The 27,602-nt window shown below is 32.6% G+C and overlaps 1 long non-coding RNA gene and 1 other non-coding gene across 2 annotated transcripts; both read left to right on the forward strand.

The window, feature by feature from the left end:
* The first annotated feature begins 18,045 nt into the window (after positions 1–18,045).
* Positions 18,046–19,678, forward strand: LOC149553779 (uncharacterized). The gene is made up of 2 exons (XR_016353190.1): positions 18,046–19,006; positions 19,294–19,678. It is a non-coding gene; the product is annotated as an uncharacterized LOC149553779 (long non-coding RNA).
* Positions 18,290–18,414, forward strand: LOC149553780 (small nucleolar RNA snoR111). Its single transcript, XR_016353521.1, has one exon. It is a non-coding gene; the product is annotated as a small nucleolar RNA snoR111 (small nucleolar RNA).
* Positions 19,679–27,602: the final 7,924 nt, after the last annotated feature.

Here is a 27,602-nt window from a genome sequence, read left to right on the forward strand (position 1 = left end):
AAAGGGATAATTTTCTACTCTGTACCTTAATGCTCTATACACACACTCCATATTTATAGTAAAGTTATAATAGGTGCCACGTTGATCCCATCTACAGACCATAATTATGGGCAACTTGTCAATTAAATGTGGCAAAACGTTGGATACTTCTTCTACATGTTGGGAAAAACATATACTGTGTCACTTGTACTTGTATTGACCACCAGTTGCATGTGTAACTTGAAGTATAGGACTAACATGTGCAATCAACATCTCTTCAACTTGGGTCAAATTTGTAAGCACTTGTGGCTAAGACCCAGGATCCATATGGTTTAGAGAAGAAAATCTATGGATACCTATCTCTTGTCAACACTTATTACATATAGGACCTTCAGAAGTACGATTAAATTTCATAAAAAGATATGATTCTTGACAAACATGACACATATTTGGAGTCTTCAAACTATCTATTTGATGCCTAAATTGCATCTAAAATCTTCTAAATTCACTATCAAGAAGACCATTTGGGTTTGTAACATTTTCCATAGTTTCTTCAACACCATCATTCATTCTCAAAAAAATTTCATGTTGTGGAGTTGTAGAAACTCATTGTACTGAGCTAGAATTTCCATGTTCAATGTTTAACTGAATATTTCCATTACGTTGTTGGTTGTACCTTTTAGTTCCTTGGGCATCATTTACTTGACGATCATGTTTTGGTTCATTTTGAAGGAGGATTTGTGGACTATTTCGACATTGTCTATTTCCTTCTACATTTCTTCCATCTTTATGTTGGATTTCCAATTCTTCCACTGTTTCTTGAGCCCTTCTCCTAGCACGTCTCTCTCTATCAACTTGGTTACACATTGTCCTTTGTTCCTCTGTATGAGCTTTTGTCATTTGTTCTATTTGACATCTACGATAATCTCTTTGGTATTGTCTATTATATTCTCTTTGGTATTCTATTCTCTCTTCCTTTGATTGAAAGTTCAACCTCGGTCTCACCATAGCTAATTATATTTAAAAAAATGAGTTAAGTTAGCAAAATAAATGAAAAATGTAATTTCTTTGTGAAGTATTGCATTGTAATCTGAAGTAAATAATTATGTTAAATAAATGTATGTATGTAGGTCATGTTCATATTTAAACATGGACTTAAATAATATAAATGAAATATGGAGTTAAATATGATCCTTATATGTATATTTCTTTGTTGAAGATAACACAAATTTATACAAAAATTAATAATAATTAGATGAATAAAACTTAGAAACTAACTCACAATGTACAATAAAAAGATCTTTGCAATTTTGCAATAAAATGAAAGACACCTCATATTTGTAGAGAACAATTACATAGTTGTAAAATCCAAAAAAAATTCTCTTATTTACAAATTTTTTTTAATGATACTAATGAATGATATCATCATTTATAAGATCATAGGATGGAAAATAGAAAGGCCAAACAACAAATCAGTTCCATTCTTGAGGCCTCCATTTGCCATCTACCCAATCCAACCCTAGGCGCAAGTTTGACCGTGAATATGCTTTCAAAGTTATAATGTCTGGAAAATAAACTTCACAGAATTCTTCATGGCTTAGTGGGGTTTGAAATGTAGCCTAGACAGTCCCTTTCTACCAACAATCATTCTCTCTCACTTCAACAGAGTCCCCCACCTTTATATGTTTCGATAATGGAATGACAGGTAGCAGGGGTCTGATACAATGTATAGTAACTTGCTCCATAAGTGGTTCTTTAGTCCTCTCATCTATAACGAAATGATTGTGCTGAAAATAAAAAGTTCTATCATCTCTATTTTGCACAAATCCTATTATTGTTCCCTCGAAACATGCACCCTGATACCCTTCTTCAGAAGAGGACATTTCAACCTTCGTGCCAATTTATTTGTCCATTGTATCTTCCTTAAATATGATTACAAAAAAATTGATATTTCAATAAATAATTTTAAGATATTTGTAAAATATTATAAAGAATATTATAAAATCAACTTATAATGTAGAAAAATATGAGTGATTCGAAAATGTAAGAACATGAAAGAGAACTTTTATTTATATAGAGAACAATTACATATTCATAAAATCTAAGAAGTATTATCTCATCTATAATACAAAAATAATGATAATAAGAAATGATATATCTCTATATAAGGTGATGCATGTGAACATAGAAAGGTTAAAAAGTTAATCAATTCCATTGCTAATGAGTTCCTCCATTCTACCTTCCTTAAATATGAATACAATGAAATTGAGTTTTCAATTAATAATTTTAAAATAACTATAAAATGACTTCTATAACAATATTAAAAGGTTAATCTAATATAACATTAATTGAAATATGATTACAATTTTAAAAAATGACACTAAAATTTAGCATTTCATAATAAATCTAATAATCATATGCAATTTTTAAAAAAAAATAACATATAATTTTGGCATGAAGAAAAATTAAAGTGCCAACACATCTATAGAATTAGAATAGAATGTTTCTAAATAAGTTTTTGAATTTTAAAGTAATATTCTATTTAATGCTTTGAATTATTCCCATGATTAATTTTTCATAGAATCCTTAAAAATATATATAATATACAAAAAATAATATATAATAAATAAATGTAATCTATTACTAAATTTTCATAAAGCACAACATAATATAAAATTGTAAATAACTATATTAAAATGAGATAAATAAATAATTTATCTTCCAAAATTTGAAAAATCATCTCTTGAGTTAAAGAAGGGAAATGAATTAGTTAACTTAAATTAGAAAAGGAAAAATTGTTGTTAACTAAAACTCATCTTATTAATTAACTCCTACATTCACTCCAAAATCAGGAAAGTTAACTCACTCTCAATAGAAATTGCTTATTTTTCAACTCAACATCTCAATTGTCTATCAAGATCAATATCAACCATTGATTTATCTGAGATTTCTATAAAAGAAGGGCTCTTGCCTCTCATTTGACAAGTGCAAATTTGAGGATTGAAACTATGCAGAATTTGTGCTCAAGCTACTTAGATCATTGCTTATTGATTTTTATTCATTATTAGCATTTGCATATCATTTAGTTTAATTGAATTTTTCTTATTTGATAGAATAGAATGTCTTATTTAGATTAATTGGTTTTATCATTTAGATTTAAAAGTCAAAACAGATGTATTTTTTTAAATCTGTATGTTCCATTTGCATTATTTGTGATTTCTTTGTACTAGTAAACAATATAAATATTAGTTTATCGATATGCAATGAAATATAAATGAGTACATTAATTAATTGTCCATGGTGCTAGATCTTGTCTAGCCATAAGAAAATCCAAGTCTAGTTATCATTTTTACCTAGAAACAGGAGATTTGTCGTTGAGATCTATGACTAAAACCTAAATTTTTTATATTTTACTATTTTCCCCTCCACTTGATGTGATGTGATTCTTGAATAATGATAAACACATGTCTTTTTTTCTTGGTATTCTATATTTTCTACTTAGTACTTTTGAATTATCCTCACAATTGGCCTACAACTTCATATTTTATTATTGCCCTATTCTATTATGACTATTTCCTATTTCAAAAATTGTTTCTTATTGTGTTGTTTGAATATTCATTTTGTTTCTGAATTCATTAGTAATATGAGAGAAATTGGTATCCCACAAAAGCCAACCGAAGGTATGAATAAAAATGGATTCTTTAAGATTCAAAAAGATGAAAACAGGTTATACCTCCAAATACAATGTTCTCCTCTTGCTTATGTTGATCAACGATTCAATATTGACTCTCTTCTACACTGCCATGCACATGGATGAAAAGGCAGTAAGATTATGTAGAATGGAATACACTGTCTGCAAACAACATTAAGAATAAGTAAAAAAATAATTTTCAAACAACAAACCTGTATGAAAACTTTGATGCCGAAAGCTAAGAAATGGAAAATACCATTTGAGAACTTCATATATATAGAAGCTTAAAGCATTACTCGATTCATTAACCAACATAAATCAGTCTCCTTGTAACATCAGTCTCATTGAATAATTGGCAAGTAACATCAGTCTTCTTCTTCATTTGCATTCATTTCATTTTCTCCTTGCTATTCATATATCCAAGCATTGTAAACTAACATAATTTGTAAAAGACAAATGTGACTCTTGGTTTCAAAAAGAATATGAATGCATGGAAATAGAAATGGACAACCTTCCTCCACCACTAGAAATCAACATCCATTCGAACACATGGAAATGGAAATGGACAACCTTCCTCCATCGTTGGAAATGAACAACCTTTTGTAATTGCATGACATTCTTTTTTGTTTACACGAAGATTCTATCGGCATATTCCTGTGCTAGGAATGCTTTCTGCCATTGTAGATGCCTCTTGGCCTAAAGAAGGGAGGGGTGAATCAGTTACCACTAAAACAAATCCAAGATCCCTTAAAATGTCAATATAATTTTAAACTAAAATCTTTTGATTATATTGTTGTAACTCGATTAGCATTGATTCACTCAGTTAACACAGTAACTTGGTTTACACTAAGAATAATTGTCACTCGGTAAACACTTGGTTAATATTGAATGTATACATAGTTATTTGGTTAACATTGAACATGCAAATCTTATGATATTAAATGTGATTAACCTTAATTAACTTAGTTGCAAAACCATATAGAAAATAATATGAGCACATGTGACACTAGGATTTAATGTGGAAACCCAATTTGGAAAAACCACCAATTGCAACTAGTTATTGTTTTTCACTCTTTTGAAGTGAGCGTAGTTAGGAGCCAACCCTGTTAAAGGTTACAAAACACACTATTAGGTGTGACACTGTTAAAGGATTTAGTTCACCTTGTTAGGAGTGGTCTTGTTAGAGGTCTTTAAACACTTCAATCTAGAAATACCACCTTGTTAGAGGATTTGGCAAATAGCTATTAGGCTAACTCTATTAAGAGATTTGATTCACTGCTACAATTATTAGAGAGTAAAAATAATACGATCTGATTGCAGATGCAACTGACTTGATGATTTAAGATCTCTAATCTGGCTCAATTACTTGATCCTCCTTGATTAGATTAAACTTTGCATCTTGGTCAAGTTAGGATACTCTGATATCCTTCTAATTCACTTCCTTGATTTATCTTTTCAATCCCTTTCTTCTCTCATTCAATCCCACAACTTGACCTTATACTTATATAATTTACCTTGTCAAGTCAGCTTGAATTCACTTTCAAATAATCAATATTCATCTCTTAAGTCAGCTAGACTTAACAAATAAATTCATCAAACTAAATATGCTGACTCAAGAAAATCCTTCATTAGCTGACCCAGCTAAGTCAATACTAACTCATAAAAGACTTTCTTCAGACTTCCTTTGGTAACCAAGTGAACTTGGTTAACATTGCATCCTGCACTAAATTACCTTTGGTAACTGAGTGAGCTCGGTTAACACTGATTCCATGACAACTTCTCTTTGGTGCCCAAGTGAACTCGGTAGACACTGTCTTCCTACAAACTCCCTTTGGTGCCTGAGTGAACTCAGAAGACACTGACTCTAAACTTGATTATCTCTAGAATGCTCAATAGGCCCTAGAAACTATCTTCATTGCCAAAGTGAGATCAGTAGACATTGAATGGTAAATACTTGACATTTTATGTAACATCAAAGACAATATACAATTGAAAAATTATTTTCAAAAATATCCCTCTTTGGCATTGATGGCAACACAACATGTCATAATATAATGAAATTTTAGAGAAAAATAAAAGTAAGGATAATATCTTTAGTTTCACTTTGATTCTCATTTACGAGAACTCCCTCTAACATCAATCTCTCCCTCTAGAATGATTCTCTGATTGTAGTTTCTCAGTCTATCAACAAACTCTCCCTTTTTGACAACTTATGCCAAAAGCATAAACAATCACAAAATTTCCTGATATTGATAGCGAACTCTCCCTCTTTGATATCTCATGCTAAAGACAACATTAAGTGAACTTCCCATGTACCTAATGTATCGATTCATATGCAATCTGCTCTTTACAATACTACGTCACCTTAATTGATCTTCAAATGCTCAATTGATGCATCACTAAATATTTTTTAGTGAGCTTCAGATAGGGGAATGAGCCCTAGCTTATCTCTTAGATACAAAGATTCATCCTTAGGTAATGGCTTGGTGAATATGTCTGCAATATGTTCTTTTCTATTCACATATTCCAATCTTACCTCTTTGTCTTGCACCAATTCTCTCAAGAAATGATACTTTATTGCAATGTGATTGGTTTTGGTATGCATCACAAGATTCTTGGAAATGTTAATTTCACTGGTGTTATCATAGAAAACAACAACTAGATCCTTGATTTCTTCCTTCATACCTGTCAATAGTTGTTTGAACCAAACAATATTTGAACAATTGACTGCTACTACAACATATTTTTCTTCTCCTACAGACTAAGAGATATAGTTCTACTTCTTGCTTTTCCAAGACAGTAGTCTCTTTCCAAGAAAGATGCTTCACTATTAGTGTTCTTTCTATCATCAATGATTCCTACCCAATCAACATCAATGAATTCTTTTAATTCAAAGTTGTCTCCTTTCTTATACCACAAACCATAATCTTTAGTACCCTTTAGATACCTCATGATTATCTTTATTGCCATCACATGATTTTCTTTTGGATTAGTAGAGAATCTAGCCACCATACCAATTGCTAATGCCATATTAGGTCTTTTGTGCACTACATATTGAAATTTTCCAATCATTGATATGTATGTAGTCTAATCTACCTCTTTTGAATCATCATTTTTGGAAAGTTAATGTCTAGTAGACATAGGTGTTCCAACTAGTCTAGAATCCTCCATTCCAAACTTCTTCAATATCTCCTTGATGTACTTTGATTGAGTAATGTAGATACCATCCTTCTTCTATTGAATTTGCAAGCCAACAAATAATTTGATCTCTCCAAATATTGACATTTCAAGTTCCTTACTCATTTTATCAAATTTTTTTTTGCACGAATCATCATTTCCAGTAAATAATGTATCATCTACAAAGATTTCTGCCAACATCTTATCTGGTTCTTAATTGATGTATAGGCTACTATTATCATTAGTCTTTGAAAACCAATCTTATGAGATAATTATGCAACCTTTCATACCGGGCTCTGGGGGCTTGTTTTAGACCATACAAAGTTTTGTGTAATCTACAAACCATGTCCCTTTTGCTAGGATCAATGAAACCTTTTGGTTTCTTAATGTAGACTTCCTCTTCTAAGATTCCATTCAGGAATCTTGATTTCACATCCATTTGATATACTTTGAATCCTTTGTGTGTTTCATATGCAAGGAGTGTTCTAACACCTTCTAGTCTAGCAACAGGAGAAAAAGTGTCTCCATTATCAATACGTTCCTCTCGAGCATAACCCTTATATACTAGCCTTGTCTTGTTTCTTGAAACTTCTCCATTCTCATTCAACTTATTTCTGAATACCCATTTTGTGCCAATTACATTCTTGTCCTTGGGTCTAGGAACAAGAGTCCAAGTTTTGTTCCTTTCAATCTGATCAATTTCTTCATTCATTGCTTCAATCTAGCTTTCATTTTCTAATGCATCTTTAACAGTTCTAGGTTCAAACTTAGTAAACAAACATGTACCTTTTAATTTGTTCCTTGTCATTGTGCCTTTTGAATAATCTCCAATGATTTTCTCGGGTGCATGATGACTTCTGACATATCCAACAAGTCTGGGCTCCTTCTTTTTGAATTTACTAGGTTGACCATGATCTTCTAAATAATGCTCGGGTCCCATTGACTATGACTCGGGTCCTTCAGACTATGATTCAGTTTGCACTAACTAAAACTTGGGTCCTTCTGACTATGACTTGAGTCCTTCAGACTATGACTTGGGTTGCACTGATTGCAACTCGAGTTGAACTAGAGATTTTGGGGACTCGGGTGGTGAAGATTGTTGACTGTCATTTGCTTGAACTTCAGGTAAAGTATTAGGCTCAAAGTAAAAAAAGTTTATGTAGTTTCCAGGTTCTTTACTACTTTGTTCTTCACTCTTTTATGCAAACTCATCAATCTTTACATGTGCACTTTCTATAACTTTATGAGTAGATAGATTTAGACATTTTGTATGCTTTGCTCTTATTGGAGTATCCCAAGAATATGCATTCATCACTTTTTACATCAAAATTTCCTTTTCTTGACTCCTTCAGAATATACCATTTGCTTCCAAATACTTTGAAATAACAAATATTATGTTTATAGCCATAAAATAATTCATAAGGTGTTTTCTTTGAATTTTTCTTCAACTAAACTTGGTTCAAGGTATGAATTGTAGTGCTAATTGCTTCCTTCTAATATTTGATAGCAATGTTCTTCTTTATCATCAATGTCCTTGCACAATCCATGATTGATCTATTCCTTCTCTAAGCTTCATTTGATCAAATTAAATATGATGACTTGAGAAAATCCTTCGTTGGCCGACCTAGCTCGGTCAATACTAACTCAGAAAAAACTTTCTTCAAACTTCCTTTGGTAATCGAGTGAACTCGGTTAACATTGCATCCTGAACTAAATTCCCTTTGGTAACCGAGTGAGCTTGGTTAACACTAGTTCCATGCCAACTTCTCTTTGGTGCTTGAGTGAACTCGACAAACACCATCTTCCTGCAAACTCCCTTTGGTGCTCGAGTGAACTCAATAGACACTGACTCTGAACTTGATTATCTCTAGAACACTCGATAGACACTGGAAATTGTCTTCATTGCTCGATTGAGTTGGACAGACACTAAATGGTAAAGACTTGACATTTTATGTAACATCAAAGACAATATACAATTGAACAATTGTTTTCAACAATGATAACAACATTTTTATTATAATTAATTATATAACAAAAACTCACATAACAAAACAAATGATAAATTCCAAATAATTATTAGAATGGAGCAATGACCATAATCTGAACCACATAATAGAAATTAGGCCTGGAATTTGATGGTCACCCTTACTTATTATATGATTTTTTTGTGATAGTTTGATCATTTTATTGTCTTTCATTATACGCTTTGTGAAAAAAATTGTGTCAATTTTTTATTTTTTATTTACAAATAATTTAAATTTAAATATTTATCAATATATAATAAATATTTTAAGAGATTAAACTATTATAAATATAAAATAATAGAGGTTTTTAAAAAATATTTGTAATAGTTATAAATTTAGAATAATTTTTAAATAATATGTTTTATTATACAAAGTAGCAAGTTTCTAATTTATAAAAAACATTCTATAAATTGTTATAAATAATATTAAAAACATATATGTATATTATAAAATAAAATATTTATCATACATATATATTATTAAATAATATACTATATTGTTTATAATAAAATTTGACGATTCATTAGTAATTTTGATGTCTTATTTACGGTTTTAAATTTTTTTAGATTGTCAATCTATATGATCCATCAAATTTTCAATATGTCATATACAATTCAGAAGTGCAAAAACAACCAATATCACCATCAAATTCTAGGCTAGAGAAACCATTTCAATGATGAATCAATCATTACAATCACCCCAAAGACCAAAACCAACACCACATATAAACAAAAAAAAACTAGACAAAACAAAAAAGCTAGTTACCCCATCTGAAAATCTAAAACCCCCATGATTTAGCCACTCCAATGGAGTAATTCATTTTTATCTGCACCAAAATAATAATTCTAATGTCTACAATCACATATCAAAAACCCACATAACATAACACATACTTGAAATGATAGAGCACAAATCACTTTGACAAAGAATTGATCATAATAAAGACTCCCAACCATAAAACAATGCCTTTGCAAAATAAAAAGACCAATCACCATGCCTCAACACTGTCTTTTTACTCTCGCTCAACCCTTGCACCACTCGTTCCCTCTCACACCTTGCTTAAAAACCTCACACCTTACTATAATATAATATATAATGTGTATCCAATATCATAATCCATTATCACATACATATTATATATATAATATTACAATTTATATGGCAATATAAATCTGTATGTTTATCCATTCTCTTTGTGCCCCTTCATCCTTTGTGGGTTGTGCTAAGTAGATTTTGTCTATAAGGTATCTCAACATTGTCCTTCCACTCTTACTCAATTGTATTCATTTCCTCCCAAACCTTACTAAAAAAACACCAAAAAAGTAACAAAAATACAAAATAAAACATCCTATTGAAACAACTCATAAGCATTCCCATCAAAATTTTCTTTGACTTGTATATTAGCTAGTATATCAAACAAGTGCTACATAGTGCCTTAGTACTTGCCTTTAATTTTTATATAGATCTAATTTTAATTTAATAAATTTATTATAGTATGTTAAAAAATTATTAATAAATATAATTATTTATATATTATAAATAAATATAATATGAAAAATATTAATGTTTTGATTAAGTAAAAATAGGTTTTAAGGACCCAAAACCATATTACAAAAGGACAGTTTTAGAAAAGATAGAGCATTTAGGAGCATAAAAAAACTAGACCTCCAAAAAGAAACACAAGAGGTCACAAACAGAACTGCTAAAAAAATAGCAAAGAAACAACACTAGGAAAGCAAAAAGATAGCACAAAAGACAGAAAAGAACTAGCTATGTGGCCTTAATTAGGTCTAAAGGCTGATCAGCTAGCATCTGCGTGTTTTTTGCTATAGCCTTCACCTCATCCTTCTTGGTTGTATCATCAGTCTTTTTAGAATGGGCCCTAGTGCGTTTGTTGGGACCTTGGCGATCAACCACCAGAGGAGAGTCCTGGCCTTTATCCATGTCTACTTTCTTCAACAAGGTAGACACATTGTCAGCCATTTGCTTAATTAACTTCTCAAGGTTGCATATCTTGGCTTCCATCATAGTAACCTTCTCCTGATTCACATTGAAGTCTCTGTCAATAGCCTTGTTCTTAGCCTCCAGATGAAAAATCTTGTGCATAAGATTTTTAACATCCTCAGTGCTGCCAACCACTTCCATGAGCCTGTCAATATGTTGGTCGAGGGTGTGCTCACCACATGCAGTTTTACTAACATGCGTGACAATCTTCCTTAGTTCTTGCATGTCACTGCCAAGTGTTTGAATTTGGCTCTTAATGACCCCAATTTCTTTCAGTATTACACCTAGGTTACCATGCATCCCTATCACAGGCTTAGGGGTACCTTCATGTCTATTCTCCCAACCCTCATGAATCCCCTATTCCTAGGAGTCCTCATCATCCGACTCCCCTTTATCTCCTAACTCCTTATCATGGTGCATGGACGGGTATCTTTTCTTTTCCAAGCATTGGGCTAGGGTTTCCTCATCATCAAAAGGGGACGAAGCCCTCTTCCCTGGACTATCCTTAACCCTCTTCCCCTTATCTCATATTTCTTCTTATAAACCCTTAGCAGTTCCTCCACAAAATCACTCTCCTTATCAGAGTCAGAGTGACCCACGACTCTCCTTTTCTTCTTTGATCTATTGCTAGTTCACTTTGCCACATAAACCTCATCCCCATCATCCTCAACCTGGGTTTCAGAGTCATAACCCTTCTCCTGGGCACTCCCTTTCGTTCATAGTCAACATCTTTAATTTGACCCTTGCTTCTCACTATTCTTTTGGCCTTTAAAGTATTGAAAATAAGCACCATAAAACCCTCATGGCAGACATGTTCGCCATTTAGGTCTTTTTGTAAAGCTTGGATAGATATAGTGAGAGACTACTTCAGATAATAGGGGAAATTAATTTTCACATTACGCCTAAAATGGTTGGCCAGCATGAAGTGGTAACCATAACATTTGGTAAATCTCCCATCCAACGTTAAATATTCCATGATAACAAACATGACAAACCCCCATGGGCATGTTATAGAAGCTGTATTGATGAAAAATATTAATGTTTTCATAATAATATAAAATAATAATTCTTAAATAATTAGACAAAATAAATAATATTAATATTTTAGTATTTTTGAACGACAAAAATTATATTATAAGAAAATAAATATTAAAATCTAAAAATCTAAATCAACGTACTTACATTCAAAAAATTATTAAACAAATATGAATCATATTAGCTTACTAAAAAACCAGTCTTAAAAAGTTATAGTTTTAAAATTCACTAGGCCAATATAAGAGCTAAATGAGTTCACCCAATCAAATTGTAGAAAAATATTTTCTAAAAATTGTAAAAAAATCTTGCACGTATAATATGCAATGTAATAGTTTGATAAAGAAATTTAAAAAATGTTCATCAGAACACGTAGAAATAAAAAAATGTAATCACTGGTTAAAGTATAAAATCCAAAATGTATCACAACAGTACTTAGCCTACCAGCAAGTAATAATAAATCATAAGAAACCTTTACATACATTACTAATCAACATAAATCACCACTTTTTTTAAATAATAAAAAATATAGTGAATCACAAAATAGGGAAAAAATTGTAGAAATACTATATGAAGATTTTTTTCTATCAAGATAAATTAATAACCAAATGTTATTTTTAGTTCTTTCCTTAAAGGGCAGAGAGAAATGATTTTAATGACATTGGAAGCATTGTAGTTGGTTGCCAATTAATGTAGAGGGACATTTGGATGTGTATATTAAATTTTTATCATTTTTATAGTTAGTTTTTAAAACTCTTTATCTGTTTGTTTTATCATATTGAAACAAGAGACGCATTGCATCAAAGTTCCTGCCAATAGTTCAGGAAAAAGGAATTTAGAGAGAGAAAAACATGAATAGAGAGTTAAAGAGATATATTCCTTGTAATAGTTAGAAAATAAGGAAAATGGAGATTTATATATATGAAGATAAATTGAAAAGAGAGATAATGATAATAGAGATTTATAGATAGAAATGAAGGATATGAAGAGATTTAAAAGAGAGAGAATGATATGTTATTATAGCAACAATGAATAGAGATAGTTAGAAAAGCATTAAAAATAATAATTAAGGATTATGATATTTTAAGAAATATTTAAATAACAATTATAAAATTGAGTTAAATCAATGAAGTATTTATTTCTACCTTTTCCAATATAGATTCAAATATTAAATTTTAAAATATAATTTGATGACTACTTGATCCAAACCAACAAAAAAGTTAGTAAGTTTGAAGAAAAATATTAGTTTTACAAAATTTTAAATGCGAAAAAGAATTAAAACAAGATTGAAAAAAAATAGATAGTTAAACATAGTATGAAAAAAGTTAGCATGAAAGTAAGGACAATGTAAAACTAATAAATATATTTAAAATAGAAAATATAAAACATAAAAAACTAAATTAAATTTTTTTTGTAACAAAATTTATAAATATTTTTAGTAAAAATTTATCAAATAATTATATTTTTAAAAATATACTTTTATTATTTTTTGGCCTACAACCAACAACCTAGCAGAGTTAGAAGCCTTGGAAAAAGGCCTCCTTCTTTGTCTTGAACTAGGATTGAGAAAAGTCATTATAGAGGGTGATTCTTAGATCATCCTCAATGCAATTAGGAAACAGGCTACACCAAATTGGGTTCTAAATTCTAGACTTAGTGATGTCCTTATGCTTATTGATCAGTTGGCTAATTCTAGGATTTGTCATATATTCCGAGAAGGGAGCCAGAAGGCAGATGCTTTAGCAAACAAAGGAGCAAACAGTATAAATCTTCAAGTTATTAAAGGTTCATAGAGTATGTTCATTGTAGCTTCCATGGCCCTATGATTATTTTTTTCCCCTCTCTCAATTTGGTTACCCTATATAATTATAGTTTATTTTTGCTAAGTTTATATTATAGAGGACCTCTTTCACTTGGGGAAGCAACCCTTTGTTTGACATTAGTAGTCTTAGATGATACTTACTTTTTAATTGTTTGCCACCTTTGATAATCATTGAGATAGATGGGAACTTGCCTATCGGATATCTAGGTGGCTAATCATCATTTTTGGGACTAAATTCTTACCTCATCTTATGCGTTCAACTCATGCCTTGAGATGCTGGCATCACCTTAGCATCAGGTCACACTTGGAGGCTTGTAGATCTTGTGATCTGGTTTATTTATATACTATTGTTGTCATTGCCCTAGGGTAGCCTTGCCTCAAAGTAATGGATTCAAATGTTTGTCTTCCACACAACGGAGGTTCGCACCATGGCATTCTGCAGTATTGTTAAGCCAGATCAGTGGAATAGAATTCTGAACCCACTGGATGACGTGGCCAGGATAGCCATGAGTAGGGCCATTGGAGAAGGTGTTTTCAACTACAGCTACATGTGGAGGACAAAGAACGATATTATTGGCTCCTTTATAGGATGCATGGCTAGAGCAAGGATTGAACCGAGAGCAATTATCCAACTCTATGGAAACATCTTCAATCCTACATGGAGGAAGGGGCTCGAACAGGTAGTCAAAAGCATCGACAAAAAATTATGAATTCCATTGCCCAAGAGATACATGGAGCTTCCAACTGGCTTTCTAGAGTTGGAGGTTGCTTTTCATTGCCCCTCGCTGGTTGTTCGTGAAAATTATGCTTTCTACAGAGAATGGCCCAAGATGGAGGCCAGCATCCATTTCCTACTTGGATGGATGGGAATAGTGGCACATGAGAACAAAACCTGGCTTACAAATTATCTCAATGCCCACAATGCATACATTGAACCTGGGGTTACCTTTGAGGATTTGGATGCCCTTAACTTCATCACGCCCAACACAGAGAAGACAAGCAGGGCAATGTTTGATTTCAAATTCTTCCCAAATTTTCAAGCGAAAAAACCCAATGAAGTCTCTAAGATCATTATGGTGTATCAAAGGTAAGTGGTCTTGAGTCGGTTAATATATATTGTGGATAGGGAAGGGCAGGCTGTATGTATTAGTAATAGGCACTGGTTTAGTGATTATAGTAATGTCTTTAGTGTACTCGGGATTGTGAATAGTATATTTTTGTTATGTAAAGCTACATATCACATTATGGTATATGTATACGCTCTCTGCAATTAAGGAGATTTTGCAGCTCCTTTATTTTATACCTGTCATCAGCAAGCATAACAATAATATAATGATATATCGTTTCTATAGATGTTTCTTCAATGTCTTATGGTTTAACATTTCAATCTGTTGAAGGTTTGCAAATTTGCATGAATTTTTTGGCTTATGGTTCGCCTTTGATGTGGCATATGGTTTAAAAGGTATATTGGTTAAAACTAGATTAGTGGTACTCGACTAGCTTCATACTAATCGAATTATGAGATTAAGATCTGGTTATTCTCATGTTGCTCTGTTTCAGTATGAAATCGATCCTAAGGTAGATTCTAGATTGGATAGTTTTTTGGCTCCTTGGAATATCTTATGTAATTTCTAGATGTGGATGATAGGATCAGATAGATAACTAAAGGAATGGGTGTCCTTCTCCCATTTGGGGCATGAATTTTTAAGTGGATATGGATTGCAAAGGACTTTGACGGCTCTGGCCCTTCCTTTTGGGTTACTTCCAATAGTATATATTGATGCTTGTTTTGCAGTTATTTTGTCCTTTCCCATTAAGCATTTTCATTTCTGATACGAATAGTGTTAGATATGATAAATGGTGTAGAATTATCATTTCATTCGTAGGGTAGCATCATGGGTGGAATGACACTCTGATAAGTATATAGGTCGTCTTTAATGACCATTCTAGTTTAGGAGGTTAAGCTTTTATTGTTGGAATGCCCCTAGCTTCTATGTTTAGTAGTTTGTTTGTTTATTTAAATTCTGGGCATGGCTTTCAGTTTTTCATAAGTATATTTGGTAGCCATCTATCTTTCCTTCTATGGTTATGATTGTGCTTTATGTATGAAGGATAAGATAATTCTATTTTTGGATTCTCCTTTAAACGTCGATCATAAAGGATTCTTCCTACTTTATTTAGAAATTTAAAGGTTTTGATATTATGATGTTAGTTTATTAACGGTTTATTGGAGTGATTAGACAGGGACATTATATTCAGAGTCTGGATTGATAAAAGAAGCTTTAATCCTTCGTCAAGAGGTGATTGAGAATATTAAGGATTATAATTTTTATATTGTTCATCATTATTGGATTTGTTTGTATCATAATTTGGATATTTGGATTGGGGTATGCCCCTTTTAATTTATAATAATAAAGGACTAATGTCTCGAGCTAGACTGGAGGTTTTCTTTTCCCATTCTTTCCTACTAGTGCCCGTTTGAACGGTGGAACACTATTGTATTTTATTCATTATAATTAATTATTATGGCCTTGGCTGTTTACCAATCAATAATAATAATAATAATAATAATAATTTATTAATTTAATTATAATTTAGAATAAAAATTTAATTTTAAAATTAGAATAAAATAATTTTAAATTATTATGAAGAAACAAAAAAAAGTATTTGTAAATGATATGATAATTAGTTTTTTAGTAAGATTTTAAATAAACTTAAACTCAAAGATTTAAAAAATAATAGATTGATATATTTACAATCTTTGTTGAGAAATATTATTTAGTTATTATTGATTAGACATGCATTTATGTCTTAGGTATGAAGGTGGAAGCTAATAAAATAATAATTACTTTTTGGAAACTTTTGAAAAAGATAAAGCTATATTAATGCATGTCATTATTGGAAAAATATTGATTTTTCTCCCTCCCAAAAAAAATAGTATGAACCAATAGAATGAACACAAAATGTCATTTGTAAAATAAGGAAGAAAAGAAAAACAGATATACACATTGTAAGTTTCATATAAACTTTTAAATTCATTGATTTCATTGATTAATCTAATTGAAAAATTGCATTTACTAAATGCAATAGTATCCTAATAATAACAAGAGCTGTGTTACAGCAAGAGTCCAGCCTAATAGTAAAAAAATAAATATTGTTTGAAGAGATTGAACAAACATTGGCATAAGTAAATGATTGTAAATAATTATAAGAAGAAAATTAAAATAAAGTAATATAAACTAATAATTATTAAAGAGTAAATCAAGTAAATTAATTTTATAAGTTTTAAAATAAAATTTAATTCTTTTATAATATAAGAACATAGAATAATGAAATAGAAAATTAGAGAAAATTAGAGGAAAGTGTTGTTTGAACATATATTTTTTATTTTAAATCAATAGGTACAATATTATTTTAAATCAATTGACTTAAATAATTTCATTTATATGACGACTTCAAATTTTCTTCATAATTTATGAATTTATTCTAGCGTATTTACTATCAATCTATTTAAATAATATGTATTTCATTACTATCTACTAAAATAAAAAATTACTCAAACTTTTTTTTCAATATAAATATTAAATGGGTAAATATTGTGGTGCTTATCTCTAAATGCAATTCTATTATTGACCCTAACCTAACATAATATAAATCTAATCTTAATTGAATTCCCATACTAAACTCTAACTTTACTTGTAAAACTAATTTGAATGCTAAACTTAAATCTCATTTTAAAATTATAATAATGAAGGAGATTAGGGATATATATATATATATATTTCAAAAAAATTATTATATAATAAAAAAAGTATATAATAAAATTTAATAACATTTATAAAATTTAATTAACTTCTATAATAAATTTTATAATTTCATTCTTAGTCCTTTCCTTTCTCCATACTACTAGTTATATATATTATATAGCATATAATATATAAAGAGAAACTCTAGAGATATGGAGACTTAAATTTACTTTAAAAAAAAAAACTTTTAGTTGATTAGACAATTTTTTTGTAATTTTCAGAATGAAAAATTAATTAAACTTTTAGCAAAAATAAGGTCAACCAATAAGAAAAAAGAAATACTTTTCAAGAAATTCAAAAAAAAAAAAAGACACTTCAAACATTGGAAATCATGTTTAATATTTTGCAAAGGCACAGCTTAACTAATAGCCTAATAAAATTAATAAAATCAGGTGAAAACATAAGTCTCAGCCTAAACTAATAATAAATAGGCTGAACTAATAAATAGACTGGACTAATAATAATAATAACTAATAACTAATGCGATTAAAAAATGCTCTTTAGAGATTAGGGCTTCCGAATGATTTGAGACGCATCGAAAATGGCAAGAGTATCAGGGATTTAGGGTTTGATCGCTGTTAGGGTTTCGGAATATATATATTTCTAGTCGGACTCGTGTAAGTAAGATTTAGAATTCGTGAATCTGTGTTTCGCATGTCGGAACCTTCAAAAAAGAGTTTTGCAGTGCAATTTGATTCGTATGTGATGCTGTTTTCTTATCTTGTTTTCGTTTATTTTGTTTGCAATCTCTGTTTCTTGGAGGAACTCTGCAAATTTCATAATGCGAAATTCCTTTATAAAACAGAGTATATTGAAGTCGAGATATCGTTTCGGTTGCCCCGCGTATGCATGGGCGATTCGATTGTTGCTCGACAACATAAAAATTTTCTTTGACCACAATGTTTGCATTTGGAATTTTAATTAGTGATGCCTTTTTTTAATTAGGGTTTGTTCTGACTTACTAAATCGTTTGGTTTCGTGACAGTAACCGTTTTCCTTATTTTTTAGGGTTGAACGGCATATTATATTTTACCAAACAATCATTTCCGGGAAATTTTGATGCGCTAACACTTCATCAGTTTCGGATTTAGGATTTACTGCCGCTGTCATGTCTGTTCTTGATATACTCAGATTGAAACCGCCATTGTATTACATATTTCTTTGATCGTCGAATCGGCGTACTGTTAGAAAATTTAAAACATGTCTCGTGACAGTAACCGTTTTCCTTATTTTTTAGGGTTTAGCGGCATATTATATTTTACCAAACAATCATTTCCGGGTAAATTTTGATGCGCTAACACTTCATCAGTTTCGGATTTAGGATTTACTGCCGCTGTCATGTCTGCTCTTGATCTACTCAGATTGAAGCCGCCATTGTATTACATATTTCTTTGATCGTCGAATCGGCGGACTGTTAGAAAATTTAAGTTCAAATAGGTCAAAAATGGAATAATGTTCCGACACTTCAGAGGTAAATGCTCGCATTCATAAAATAGCTTGTAAACGAGGTCGGAGTGACGCAGGAAATAAACTTGATATTAGAGATCTATTATAAGGATTATAGGAAAAAAAAAAAAACTAGTTAAGAGTTTGATTTTCTTTTACAAGTATTGGTCTTGAATTCATTTTCAAGATAATGGTGCAAAAATCTTTTTCTTGCTGTTAACAGCAATAGTTATTCTGTTGTAATCTGTGACACTTTCTTCTTGCTGTAAAATCTATTTGTTTTGAAAATTAATATTTTCTAATAAATTGCAGTTCTGGCGCAATGCGCCCCCTACCGTGAGGAATGGCTTCTCTTGATTTAGAGCTATGATCAGAAGGGGTGATTTCCATTTCATCCTTACTTAACAAGGTAACATATTTTCATTTAACAGAATTGAGGCTGAGATCCTGCAGCAATTAGTTACACATATCTGCTATCACAATAATTCCGTTGGGATTTGACCCTTAATTTGTATTAACTTAACCAACATGGCACATTCTTATTCTATTTTAGAAAGTGTTAAACGAATGGAAGATGCTAATCGAAGTTTAGCACATGTATAAGATTATTGACATAACATATTTTAAAGTAAAAATTAAAATTTGTCAAGGTTCTGAATTAATTTTAAAAAGATTGGGATTTTAGTTTAATTTTGGATATAGGAGTAAATAAAATAGATAAGTATAGATTAATCATTTTTGATGAAGGAATTCGTTGTTCAATGCATGGTTAAAAACTTCAATACAAAAAGAAACAAAAAAATTGCTTTCAAAATCCTAGCTATTAAATGAGAAAGACATCATGAACTTGTGAGCTCATACACAATTTTTATGGTCATGTCAATAAAATAAAAGTACAGCAAAAAACTCAAAATAATAGGAAATTTGCATACTTTGATGTGCAAAATATCATCCATCATGACATTATCAAAGCTCCCATTGAATCATTGTAATAAGCTTACCACTTTATATCATATATCCCAAATAAAGATGGCCCACAACCCCCAACACAACTACACTATAAGTTTCACTAACCACCTAAGAAAGGACTCATTTATCATCTACCTCATACTTCAATTCAATAGATCATAATAAAAGTTACAACAAATAAAGGTCCAACTAGCAATGTTTAAAGTCTCAAACACTATATTGTTTATAAATTTGATTTGATATTAAAAACAAGTTAATAATCAAGTAATGATAGTGAAAGAACAAATTTTAATGTACTTAAAATTGAATCACACAACCACCACTAGTCAACCACATAAGATCATGTCAAAGCTCAAACATGCATTAATTTTTATGATAACATAATTGTCACTATCATTATATGTATAACCAATGCCCACCAAACCAAAGACTTAAAATCTCCAAATGTGCCAATTCATGTCCTCAAATTATAAACAACATACGTATACATATCACCATCAAATCCCAAACTTTGAAAACACTTGTAAATGTGTATTTAGGAAGCACTAAGCTCGAAAATTAATGTGACCATCATCAAGTTCTTGGAAAACATACTCTCATCTAGGGTCCTATATGATAAAAATGTGCAATCCTCTTTTTTTCCAAGTACTTTATACCACTCACTTTATTACATAAGTATTATGCTATAAATTCCATCCATAACTTATTTTACATATGAAAGTTATAGCTCAATAACTATTCCAAAGCAACACATAGCTTAGTGAAACCAACTATTGATCCAAAATTTAAAATCTAACACTTTGGATGAAAGTAATTTCCCTCAAAAGAAATTTGTTCTTTTATTTGCATGATGTTAGCAATGGTGAATGAGTAGCAATGAATAACAAATTTATCCATTTCTTAAAGACTTGTGAAGATTGGTGTAACTTGGCTGGTGGGTTATGCTTGAAGATGGCCTTTAATGCAGAACACTTTCTAATTATCATGGACGGTATCATTGTGCCCCCTAGTTACTTATATTGGTATTGGTGTCATGCCTTACACATCTCTTTGGGCTCCTTTATGATCCCACGAACTTTAGATTCAATCACCACATGGGCAGAGAGGATCGGACTTGTCACTTATGTACCTTGGGCACGACCAAAATGAAGATCCATTTCATCTTTCATTATCCTACCTACTACGATATTTGTACGAGATTCTCTTGCTTATTTAGGGAGTGTAGCTCCCACGCGACCTTCTTCAGCGACATGAACCAGAGATGCCTCACACTGTACCTCAGTGAGACTATGCAACTCCTTGACCACACCTTACAACTTTTATTCCCCCAGAGAGTGACCTTGGTTCAACTCATCACCGATTTCTTCTCTCCCTCGTCTCCTGCATGTGGGACAAAACAACCTTCCAGTGCCACCATCACCAGTCACTCTAGATCTGTGAAGCCTCGTAGTGGTTATACTCGTCAACGACACCCTTCTAACTCTTCTCAATGGTGGTTTAGGGTTTTTGCTCACCTTAGCCTATACCCTTTGGTGTTTGGCTTCTTTCTTCCAAGGAAGGACCCTTAGTCCTTGCCTTGTTCTTGTGCTCCTGGCTTCTTGTTTCTCTTGTTTTTCTTGTTTGGTTGGCTTGGGTTGCACGTTGATTTCTCTTGGACATTTTTCCTTTCGTGTAGCTTCTTATCTTAGTGGGGAAGCTTGTTGGTTTGCACCCTACTCTTAGTTTTGTCATGTTTCACTTTGTCTTCTTTAGTCACGGGGGTTGAGTGTAGGTTTGATTATTCAAGCAGGTGCCGAGTGTAGGTTTGGGCAGATTCTCTCCAACATTTCACTTTGATTTCGTGGGCAACTTTTCATCTGTGTTTGACTTCGATTTGCCATGGGTTGACTGCGAACTACAATTTGTCATGGGTTTGATTGTGAGGTCGCAGGGTTCACTGGATTTGTTTTGTCAAGAGCTGTCGTGGGTTACTGTGTGCTGGGGCTGTGGGTTTCCAATCATATCGTTGATGCTATTATGCAAAACACAGTAAAGGCGAGATGCAGGTGAACTATTTGACAAAATATCTGAACTTATTCAACTTACAGTGGTAAACCCGGTGGCAAACAAGTAACTCAAAATCATCAGTAACAGGCAGTGCAGGTTGCTAACAAATCGTTTGACAAAATGCCTGGATGTTGGGAAAAATAATAGTGAGAATCCTATTCATATTTTTCCCGAGGAGAATAAACATGGTATGGGCTTTTCTCATTCTAAACAAGTAGTGGGATCATTCTATTCGACCTCCTCTTCATCTTCTCTTACCTACTGTTGATCTTGATTATCCAAACACTCATCAAGACGTAGCTATAAAGCAAGTGAGTGGCATTGTGAGACTGGGAAGTTGTTTCTCAGATGGCATGTGAATTGTTTGATAGAATGTTCGATCTCTAATCAGATATCGGATCGGATCAACTTGCAAATCGTGTCTTCCTCATACAAGATCCTTGCGACTGTCAGCCTTTTCCACATGGATGCCATAACACACAGGTTGGGGGCGAAGGCAACGTTTAGTTCTTTGCATGTGAACTGTTCAACAGAATGTCAGACCCCATTTCACTCTAGCAACTACTTGACCAGATGACAAAAGTTGAGACTGATAATGATGCAGGAGCATCTCACATGTGAAAATTTAAATTAAAAAAAAAAAAGAAGAAAAATTGTGGAGAGAGAAAGTGACAAAAATAGAAAAAAAATAATAAAAAATAGAAAATAGAAAAAAAAAGAGAAAAGAGGAATTTCTATTTTCGAGGTGCATAGGTGGCATAAATAGAAAAATAAAATAAAAATGGTTGTCATTCCATTTATCGAAGTGTGTAGGTGGCATCTTAGGAGCTTGTAGAAAGTTTTTTAAATCATGCATTTAATATTTGTTGTGATCCATAAAGGAAATGTAATTTTCTAATTGGGCCACATGGTGGTGCTTAGTTGTATTTAGGTGGAATTCTAGAAAGTTGTGGATATTGTAGAAGGTTGTGGATATTGTATAGGTGGAATTCTAGAAGGTTGTGGATAAATCATGCATTGGGTGGTAAGTGCCTATTTAAGCAAGACATATGAGCATTTCTAAATCAAGCTGGAAGGTGTGAAGGCTTCAAGGTGTGGAAGCTTTGGAAGGTCAAGCCTCAAGGTGTTAAGGTGTAGCTTTGCAAGTAGAAGTTCTTGGGTGGAAGCTTAGGAGGTGAAGGCTCTTAGTTGGGAAGTTCTTCTTGGTGAAGCTCTTGGTGTGAAGACTCTTCTTGTGGAAATTCTTATTTGGGAGTTCTCTTATGTTGAAGAATTTATAAACTTCTTTTTGAAAAAGTCATATCTATGATATCATCTTGTGGATGTTGTAAGGATTTTCAAATATAATAAAATTGCTTGGGAAGCATTTTGTCATATCTTGTCTCCATATTGTTGCATTTTTTATTATGAGTTGGTAGGGTGGTGTGGCCCTTCATCAAGTGGTATCAGAGCTTGAGTTCCTGAGTGTACAAGCAGATCGCTGAAGTGTGACACAATTTGTACCAGGACCTTGGTTGGGCGAAGTTTATCAGAGTAGGAGTTCCTAAGCATGCAAACAAATCACTGAAGCTGAGGCAGTTTGCACCAGGACCTTGGGAAGACATGCAGATTGATTGATGGATGCGGAGATGGAAGACTGAACTTGTTGAGGCATGATTGTAAAGAGCTTGTGGATTATAGATCTGTTGTCCTAGACTTGTGATGTGGTTCCTGATTGTTCATGCGAGGTGAGAGGTTGCGATTTGACTTGCAAACAATTCAAGGTTATCACAAGGAGCGTAAGAAGGATTTGTTGCAGAGGGTTTACGAAGATCTTGGAAGATGGCTCCGAGAGGATTGGACCCTGAGATGATTGCAAAACTCCATGATATAGTGGAGAGGATTTTTTCTAAGATGTCTACTCGGCTTGAAGCTAGCTTGGCTGATCGAGTTAAAGATGTTCAAGAGGGAAGATGACATCACAAGGTTGAGGTGGAAGAAGTTGGTTTTGTTGATCAGCTTGTGGAGCCTGATATAGAGCTTGCAGAGCAGTTGGAGATTGTTGCTGAAGATATTCCTAACCTTGTTGATGCTGGGATGGAGATTGGTTTTCATGATCAGTTGGTTGAGTCTGACATGGAGATTGTAGAGCATTCGGTCGTGGATGATCCAGTTGTTGTTGTTGGTGGCTTGTATGTTGTAGAGCATCTTGTTGTCAGCAATGAGACTGTTGGTGTTGTGAGTTTGACTTGTGTTGATGAAGATCTACATATTGTTGTTGATATGGAGTTTGTTGTTGCTGGTGTGGATTCACTAGTTGCTGATTTGAATGAGGGTTTGGCAATGAAGCATTATGTTCAGTTTGTCCCTGGGAATGAGCATGATGATTGGATGGTTGAGATTCTGGTGTTTGACATATGGATGCAGATGTGGAAGATTTGCATGTTAGTTTTCTTGTCCCTATTGAGGTGGAAACCTTTGGTGAAGATGAAGATGGTTGTAGATCTTTCTTTTTGGCGCCAAAGTGCGGGACACACTTTTCTATCTACCGGGGGAGTCTGATGCAAGAGCATCTCACATGCAAAAATTTAAATTAAAAAAAAAAGAAGAAAAATTGTGGAGAGAGAGTGACAAAAATAGAAAGAAAATAATAAAAAATAGAAAATAGAAAAAAAAGGAGAAAAGAGGAATTTCTATTTTCGAGGTGCATAGGTGGCACAAATAGAAAAATAAAATAAAATTGGTTGTCATTCCATTTATCGAAGTGTGTAGGTGGCATCTTAGGAGCTTGTGGAAAGTTCCTTAAATCATGCATTTAATATTTGTTGTGATCCATAAAGGAAATGTAGTTTTCTAATTGGGCCACATGGTGGTGCTTAGTTGTATTTAGGTGGAATTCTAGAAAGTTGTGGATATTGTAGAAGGTTGTGGATATTGTGTAGGTGGAATTCTAGAAGGTTGTGGATAAATCATGCATTGGGTGCTAAGTGCCTATTTAAGCAAGGCATATGAGCATTTCTAAATCAAGTTGGAAGGTGTGAAGGCTTCAAGGTGTGGAAGCTTTGGAAGGTCAAGCTTCAAGGTGTGAAAGCTCTTAAGGTGTAGCTCTGCAAGTAGAATTTCTTGGGTGGAAGCTTTGGAGGTGAAGGCTCTTAGTTGGGAAGTTCTTCTTGGTGAAGCTCTTGGTGTGAAGACTCTTCTTGTGGAAATTCTTATTTGGGAGTTCTCTTATATTGAAGAATTTGTAAACTTCTTTTTGAAAAAAGTCATATCTATGATATCATCTTGTGGATGTTGTAAGGATTTTCAAGTATAATAAAATTGCTTGGGAAGCATTTTGTCATCTCTTGTCTCCATATTGTTGCATTTTTTATTATGGGTTGGTAGGGTGGTGTGACCCTTCATCAAATAATGCAATCCTGAAAGACATTGTTGTTGCAGCATCCTCACTCTCTCTTAAGCTCGGTAATCAATTGAAAGAGGCTGAATCTGAGAATCAAACTCTTCGTGATATTGTACAGTCCCTACGTGAGATAGTTAATGATCTGAAACAACACATGGACAACTCTCTCACTGAACTTAAGAGTACCACAACCTCTAATGCAGCTCGGCTTCAGTGTTTCTCATATACTTTCACTACTGAGATAGCAGGACTGCAAACTAGTATTAGCTCTATCATCTCACAATTGGAGGGTCTTGATGCCATCAAAGAACAACAATCCATCATAGTAGCTAAGCATTCCTCTCTTATTTCAGAAATTGAACAGGAAGTCAAGTCATGGGCCTCTCTTTGCAGTAACATAGATTCTCAACCTCTAGCTAGTATTGATAAAATGGTACAAGATAAGTGTTGGTGTTTGAAAACGCTAGAAGGTTTTCAATTATCCCAATGAGAATATGACATATCTAGGGACAGCTAACTCCCATTCTCAACATATCACTTCAAACATCGGGCCAACTATAAGGCTTGACCCTTCTTCTACTTCAAGCTCTGCAAGACCTAGGCAGATAGACCTCAAATTCAATTGATATCGTACCAGTGCAAAACATATCTCTGAATCTATTTACTGCAGATGAAACCCCTTATATCTCCTAATTACTCATGAAATGACATAGATCTATAGTAGCTAAATGCAAATCTATGACATTCATAAGCTAAGTGAGGGTTAATTCCTTTCAGCCCACTACAAGGCATGAAAAATTGAATTTATTTGAATAAAATATTTTGTGCAAATGACATTCATATAAGCTTGCATCTGATTTAGTGATCAGTGCCTTATCCATTGAAACATAGAGTCATTACCAGCAGGATGACCTAACTTGTTTGCATTACAATCAAGTTTATCAACTGAAATCCCCAAATCCCATTCTTATGCAATATCCCCTTCATACACCCAGAAACCCTATCAGAACACTGAAGCATTTACTTAACTCCTTGAGTCAGAAGCAATAACAGATCTGATACACAACTCATCCAAGCTGCCTTAAATCAAATGAACCTTATCCATTTAATCACAAAGTTAATGACATATAAAGAATTAGGAGATAGAACAAGGAAACTCAGATAATTCTAAAATCTCTTTTTATATTCATCCATGGAAAGACTGAATACATGAATTGGTAAAACTAAATGAAACTCAAGATACTTTACATAATCTAGCATAAATTTCCAGTATCTCAGAATGACAATACATGACATGAAATGAAAATCTGCACATAAACAGGTGTGTGGCCTTCACTGCTAGGGCTCAACTCAATAGATAGGAAGCAAAACCATCAACAACCCCTGGTTTCAACAGTAGAACTGGAACCCTACTGGTATTACTTAGAGCAAACTACCAACAACCTTGCAAAAGAGAAAAAGGAAGAAAGATATAGGAAGGAAGCAATTCTCGGATTGAATCTGCAATTGACATGTGTACCCTCAGAATTCCCTCCCAAGAAGATCAAAAGCCTCTCTCTACCTTCTCTCTGTAACTGAAAATCAAATCCCCATCATTTGGCCTCAGTGGCATAAAGAATAACAGATATTTGGTAGAAAATATAACTGATTTCTAATATTAGTTAATTGGCCTTCAGAATGCAAGATAATATTTTCCAGCTTACTTTTACCATAATCAAGCTTCAAAAAGTTTTCAAATTTGCCCCGTAACCAACTTTGATGCTCAATAATCAAACTTGCTTGTTCTGCCGCCAATGCCCTGAGAAACACAAATTGGCCTATAGCACGAATTGGTGAAGACCTGTGCACAAACTAATTTCATATTTGGAAAATTTAGATCTTCCCAGTTTTGGTGGTATATTGGAGTGCTTATTGTTGATAAAAATCGCTTTAGATATGGCCTTTTGAAGTTCTGAGTCCCATTCACAGGTTTGCAATAAAATGCCCAAAGATTGAAAACTTTTTTAAAATACTATAGTCTGAACTATAGATTAAAATATTTTTGAAACAAAAATATTTTCAATCTTTAACTGAACGTGACAAAGACAGAGGATATCATTATAAAAACATCATTTTTTTAAACCCTTATATCTCCTCAGCTTCTGAGAAAGTGCCATGTGTCATTATACTATTGGAGAATGACCTCAACTGATGCCACGTGTCATCATTCGAATGGCTATTTGTA

Source organism: Cupressus sempervirens, chromosome 6 (assembly GCF_028749045.1).
Source record: "Cupressus sempervirens isolate cs-2001-9-10 chromosome 6, ASM2874904v1, whole genome shotgun sequence".
Taxonomy (NCBI): Eukaryota; Viridiplantae; Streptophyta; class Pinopsida; order Cupressales; family Cupressaceae; genus Cupressus; species Cupressus sempervirens.